At 46.4% G+C, this 5,532-nt stretch overlaps 1 protein-coding gene across 1 annotated transcript in view; it reads right to left on the reverse strand.

Annotated features, from left to right (window-relative positions):
* The window catches only part of PCMTD1 (protein-L-isoaspartate (D-aspartate) O-methyltransferase domain containing 1), a 102,256-nt gene that overhangs the window by 96,284 nt on the left and 440 nt on the right, over positions 1 to 5,532 (reverse strand). The gene's annotated exons all lie outside the window — the stretch shown is intronic.

A 5,532-nucleotide genomic window follows, 5' to 3' on the forward strand; every position in this document is an offset into this window, starting at 1 on the left:
CCCCCCCCCCCCGCCATCTTCAAGCGCCTAGTACACAGGCAGCCCCACCACATGCATGCACACCACTCCCTGCACACACAATATACAAGAGGAACACTATTTTGAGCACTAGGCAATTGCCCCTATATACACTACTCAAAAAAGTACATACATCAGGACAAAAATTATTTCTTAAAATAACATTAAAATACGTTAGATAGATGTTTGATTTTTAGTATACAATGTTTTTAATCTATAAATTTAAAATGTCTTCTGAAAGACTGTGTGTCTGACCTACAACAGCCCACCAAAACTCATTAAGCGGCACTCCAGCTGAAATAACTGCCCATCCTGGCCTATAGAAACAGCAGAACACAATAATATCCATGCCTTTCACAGACTTTTGCATTAATTCTGGTAATTTCTAGCTGGATACCTTTACATTAAGAGACAGTTCACTGTCAAGATATCTTGCCTATGTATTAGTTCCATCTTCAGCAAATGTTTTTTGAAAGTTTCTTCAAGGATGTGTTTTAGCACCTCTACAACTTTACCCTTCTGCCTTCCAAAAGCAAATCAAATAAACCAAAAGTGGAAAAAAAAAAAAAAGCACTCAAGAACAACCATGGCCCTTTGGAAATAAGAGTATGTAGTATTAACAAGAACAAAAATACACACATGTAAAAATAGATCTGAAAAAATATGCAAATTTTACCCACATGAACTACCTAAGAGTTTATATTTTAGATTTATGAAAACCAGTTACACACACACAAACTTTGGCCCTCAAGAAGCCCAAACAAACATGTATGCATCAACTCCTATTTTCACCTTCAGGAGTTTTACATTTGGTGAAATGCAATACAAAGATCTCCATTTTTTTTGTTTTGTTTTTCCAAGACCTTCTCTGAACCAAAGGCCAAACTCAATTATTTTCTGCCACAAGCCAACTTCCAAGTGGAGTAAGTTTATTCCTGTCACAAGGTCACCTCCCCATTCTAGAATTCCTCCACCCAAAAGAACACCGGAATGCAGCCTGAGAGTTACCATGGTGACTCTTGATGTCATCTCTAAACTATTTTAGCAGTGTAGACTCCTGTGTACATATGTTTCTTCTTTCTCCTTCCTTTTATTTATTTATTTTTTTTATTAAGAACTGCTTTGAGAAAGCTACAAAAGTTGCACTCTGTCCACAATTAGGTACAACACAGTTTTGTATAATAAAGTGTTCATGGTTTTGGCATGATACTTCTAAATATAAAGTGTGCAACCCCCACCCCACCCCCATACACAGTGTATGCAAGGCAGACACAATACTTTCCTAGACACTGCTTCCAAATTCTAATGATTATTTGTAAACCCATTCTGATCTATGCACATTGAAACTTTTATAGATGGAGTGATTCCTAAACAAACCAACCTATCATCTATAAAACCTATCATCTATGTCCTTGATAATTAGCTAATCTCTATAAACTGCACAATGTATACTTTTCCTTTTAATAAAAGGAAGATTAATCGTAAGTATTCTCATCAATGCTTCAAAATACCAGTTTACATATCGTTGCTATTTCTGTAACAGAAGCCCTGCAATTCTCAGGTAAAGCCTTCTGATAAAATACCCTTCATTACTCCTAAAACTACTATTCAAAATGCTTCTGATGGCTCCCAGTACAACGAACACAATGAAAAAATGCTCCACACTATATCATCAGGGATAAAGGTATCCCTTCTTAGAGTCTCAAAAGAACAACTATATTTCCCTGTACAATGCAGCAAATATCAGCACTTCTCTGAAGAGTCTGAAATACACAAATTCTCACTGACGTGCACGAAAGCCCTGCAGAAATAGCAGATGTATTTATACTCCTCACTGTAATGTAAACAGAACATGACTACCACCACAATAAAACACTTATAAAAAGTGAGACAATTACTCGTAAAGCTTCTAAGAAGGAAAAGTACCACAATGAGATAAAAGGCAGAAGGAACAACAAAATTAGATGAATACTGAAGGTATATCAGAAGACAATTCTCTAGATCTGCTGATCTCAAATAGAAGTTTAATGAAAGTCGCATCAGGCACTGACAGAAGAAGGTGCAATGGTCACAACTAGAAAGGGATGCGTACTCCACAGGTCATGAAAGCTCAGTAGAAACCTGTCTGTTTTTAACTGCTGACCAGACTGCATGTTCACCACCCCTCAGAACAATGATCGTGCCCCGATCCAGAACTACAGCAACAAAGTCCAATTTCCCTGGTAATAGCTTCTCTGGACCCCGGTGGGATTCACCACTGAAACTGACAGCATAAATCCTGTCTATTGATGACCCTTCTTCTACCTCCAGGCATCTCTGATTCAAATGTAAATGACAAAATCCCAACCAGGGGGAGGGAAAGCAATAGACCAGACAGGGTCTTGAGGACAAGAGACAAATTGGGACTAGCTAAAAGAAAGAACTAGGGGTGCACCAATAAAGATTTTTTGGCCAAGACCAACAGCCAATTATTAAGTAGCCATATCAGCTGATACAGATCCAATTACGACATGCAGCCCAGCAACTTCGAGGCCAGCATCTGGCCAGTAAGTCTGCGGGGGAGAGCAGATCAAGGGTCCCAGGGTAAGGGTGGGAGTGGGGCAGGTATAGGTGCACAAGACAGAGCTGTGGGCTGCTTCCTACTGCCATGTGCACCCCCTGGGGGAGGCATGGGGGACATGTGCCACCCCCAGATTTGTGAGGGGCAAGGGTGAGCTGCCTGTTGTGGGCTTGGGATGAGGGGCTGCACTAGCCTCTGCTCAGCAGGGTGACTGGGCCAGGGCTACACTCGGGAAAAATGGGCACAGTGACAACGGGGGGCAAAAGGGGGCTACAGCCACCCCAAAATTCCCCATAGTGCCCCCTCCCAGCCCTGCTGCCCACCCCACCCATTATGAGCATAGCCCCCCCCCCACCAGGAAAAGGACAGCACAGCTCCTGACCCCAAGCCTGCAGCCTGCGCACAAATCTGGGAGGGCACATGTGCCCCATACCTCCCCCACGGATGTGCGCAGTGGCAGGAATGCGTTCCCCTTCCCCACAACCCAGATGAGCCTCCCACAGCTCCACCCCGTGCTCTGCTCCAGTTGGGCAGCACCTGCCCCACTCTCTTCCTCACTGTGGGGGCCTCAATCTGTCCCACCATGCCCCTTCTGCCCCACAGAACTACTGGCCAGATGCTGCTCTCCAAGCTGCCCAGCAGCATTCCTGGCTGCACGCGTGCTGCAACTGCAGGCATGCACAGGCATTTATCACTGACATTATTAGCTACACCAGCCAAAAAATATCCAATTACTGATTATGATAATCTTCCTTTTATCGGTGCTGATCCAATATAGACCAATATATATAGGTGAACCTCTAGAAAGAACACTTGGATTGAAAGGGAGACCAAGACTAGAATTAGTGGGAATAGAAATGTCATGTCTGGCAAAGAGCTAGGAGAATGGGCAAAAACTAGCACATAAAGCTAGAGAAAGACAAGAGGGAAAATAAACTGGATAAAGAATGCTGGGAAGGAGCAGGGGGTTGGGAACTGATGTTGAGAAGGGCAGAGAAAGATCCGACAAAGAGGAAAGAACTGGAATTACCTAGACAGGGAGACTGGATATTCAGTGACAATGACAGGATAAAATGCAGTTGTGTCAAGCAACATTCAATTATCAAACCCCACATCATCCTTTCTCATCAGCCAATCTACCACCACATTCACTATATATATTCCAACTTCTACAATATACCACAAGGGTTCCACCAGCAACTTTTTTACACAATCTCCACTTATGCCTAGAGTTACCATATGACCTGGATTGTGTAGTCTTGGCTGATTGGCGTAAACTGAAGCAACAGTCCCAGATTCAGCTGCTACAGGCAGAGGCTGCTGCTGCCTTTAGTGCCCAGCCCGGCTCCTGCTGGGGCAGGGATCAGCCAGGACAGAGTGGAGCAGGGGAGGCTGGGCTGGGACAGGGAGCAAGCTTGGGCACCCGCATGAGGTGAGCTGGAATAGCTGCCTGTCACCAGCAGCTTGTTGCCCTGCTGCCGCACCAACAGTCAAGGCCCAGACTGCTTATAGCAGACCCTGGCAACTAACGGTGGCAGGGGGAAGAAGGGCTGCTCCAGTCAGGTCTGGCCTCTACGCACAGAGGATGGAACCTGGCCGTGGGCCGCTCCATCCTGCCATGCTTTTCCCAGAAGCCTTGATGGTCAGAGTGGGGGGACTGGACTGTGTGTACATGCTGGCACCCCATCTCAGATTTCCTCAACAATAATATGGTTACCCTACTTATGCCCACAAGCAATCTATGTATGACCTGTACAAAAGGTGCAATTAGTGCTTCATTACTTTCTTACGGTGTACAAGGAGGTCGAGTTAAGGCTACACAACACACTCAAATGTAGATGGCAAAATCCTAAAGGAGGTGTGGGGGAAGGAGACCAAGTTACGGCTATATAAGCATTCATAAAATGCAAAATTCCTTTACTTTTAAGAACTTGGCTTTACAACCCTAACAATCCTGCTTTTAAAACAGCCCACAGTGTAAATCATAGACAAGGAAAAAGTGCTGACAGCTGGTTTACTAGGATCATCTGTGGCTACTGTGCTTCTCAGGCAGGGCTGCTTACCCATGCGAACAGCAAGTCATATAAGTTAAAAGTTTTTTAAAAAGGCCAAAATTCACCTGAGATGAGCCTAGAACTTAATCCACAAGACAATATGAACGGTAGGGGTGCTAGTAGGCACTGCAAATACACAAAAGACATTGCTGTCTCTGAATTTCCAAATCTCTCTTCACCCCCTCCCCCCAGGGCTGAAGATTATTTCCCCTCAACCCCACAGCCACAGAGAAGAAGAGCAGATGCCAGGCTTAAATAGTTGCACATCACAGAAATGCTCCAGTTCTTACCCCTCCCCCCTCCTCCAGGTTTGCAGCCCATGACAGAGCCGCAGCCTGGAGCCGCACATAGAGAAGCAGCAAAAGGGCCTCCCTGCACCCAAGGAGCCCCCGTGCTCCACCCCGCAGCGCCACCAGCGGCCCAGTTCCGCAGCCTGCCAAGGCACATTTATTTATTTTTCCCTTGTTCAAGGCCAAATCCATTCCAGATTCAACTGGGCAAAGCCCAAGAGCTGAGGTCCCAGAACTGGATAGAGCAGAGCCCAAGGGTTCAAATCTGTCTGGCTCTAGCATGAGCAAGCATCCTCCCTGCCAGGCCCATGGCTCTGAGGCTGGATACCCCTCAGCTAGGCAGGCAAGTTCCATGCCAGTCCAGGCCTTGCCCCCCATCTCAGCCAAGAGGGGCAACAGGGCCCCCCACAAAGGGAGTGGAGTTGGGAATGAGCCCCCCTTACCCCTCCCCCACGCATTGTTCTCGGCCCAAACCAGGGCCAAGGTGTAAACAGAGGCGAACTGCGCGTCTGCGGCGGGGGCGGGGCGGCGGCCTCCAGCGCCCTCACTGGGGGGGGTCACAGCTTATTTTTGGCTGTTCTCCGCACCGAGCGTGCGGGGGGGGGGGGGG

The sequence above is a fragment of the Gavialis gangeticus genome, unplaced genomic scaffold (genome assembly GCF_001723915.1).
Source record: "Gavialis gangeticus isolate Ggan-Ray unplaced genomic scaffold, GavGan_comp1, whole genome shotgun sequence".
NCBI lineage: Eukaryota > Metazoa > Chordata > Crocodylia > Gavialidae > Gavialis > Gavialis gangeticus.